This window comes from Rhinopithecus bieti, unplaced genomic scaffold (genome assembly GCF_001698545.2).
Source record: "Rhinopithecus bieti isolate Rb0 unplaced genomic scaffold, ASM169854v2 scaffold_34642, whole genome shotgun sequence".
NCBI lineage: Eukaryota > Metazoa > Chordata > Mammalia > Primates > Cercopithecidae > Rhinopithecus > Rhinopithecus bieti.
In genome coordinates this window covers 1-721 of record NW_016890972.1, presented here as the reverse complement: position 1 = coordinate 721, position 721 = coordinate 1, and the positions used below count along the sequence as shown (strand labels likewise).

Genomic DNA, 721 nt, shown 5'->3' with positions numbered 1-721 from the left:
CAACAAGTTGTGCTTTATTAAGTCCTGGTTGATTGCTGGCTTTAAGTGTCTTTTGTATCTCCTAAGTGTATTTACTTGTAATTGGTATAAATCAACCTCTGGGGTATCAATATCTTGAACAGGTGAATCACCTCCATCATCATCACTCCCTTTTCTCTTTCTTCTGTTTCGAATACTCGGAATTAAGTTTTATGATAATCACATATGTAAAGATGCCTGCGCTCATATCCAGCTCGATCTTCACTTTCTGGGATATGCTCCTCTGGATCCTCTTGCTGAAGCTGGCGTTGCCTGCCGCCCGGCCGCACTGCTCACCATCCTCCGCAGGCAGCACAGTTGTCCAGAGCCTGGCCTGGCCGCCCCGGGGCCCAGCCGCTGAGACCGCCCCTGTGCCCGGCCCCTCAGCCCCGATTTCCCGGCTGAGGCGGCAGCAAGCACGGCGGCCACTGTGGCTGCCGCCTCCCCACCGCAGCTCACCTCATCAGGCGTGAAGCCGTTCATGTCTCCGAGCTCCGGGGTACCGGCGCTGAGAGAAATCCCCACTCCCCTGGCCGCTCCCTCGGCGGCAGTTCACTCTGCACACCAAGTTAGCGGCATGGCAGAACACCAACTGGGTCTGCTGCTCCTGGCGCCGAAACAGTGGACAGTGCTGAGGGCCAGGACGCAGAGTCGAGCGTCTCCTGGAGCGGGGAGCCAGCTCACTGTCACATGGGGACTTAAG

General features: G+C 56.9%; 1 pseudogene; it reads right to left on the bottom strand.

Moving 5' to 3' along the window:
- Positions 1 to 7: 7 nt before the first annotated feature.
- On the bottom strand, positions 8 to 501 carry LOC108525907 (histone deacetylase complex subunit SAP30 pseudogene; annotated as a pseudogene).
- Between the last annotated feature and the right edge of the window lie 220 nt (positions 502 to 721).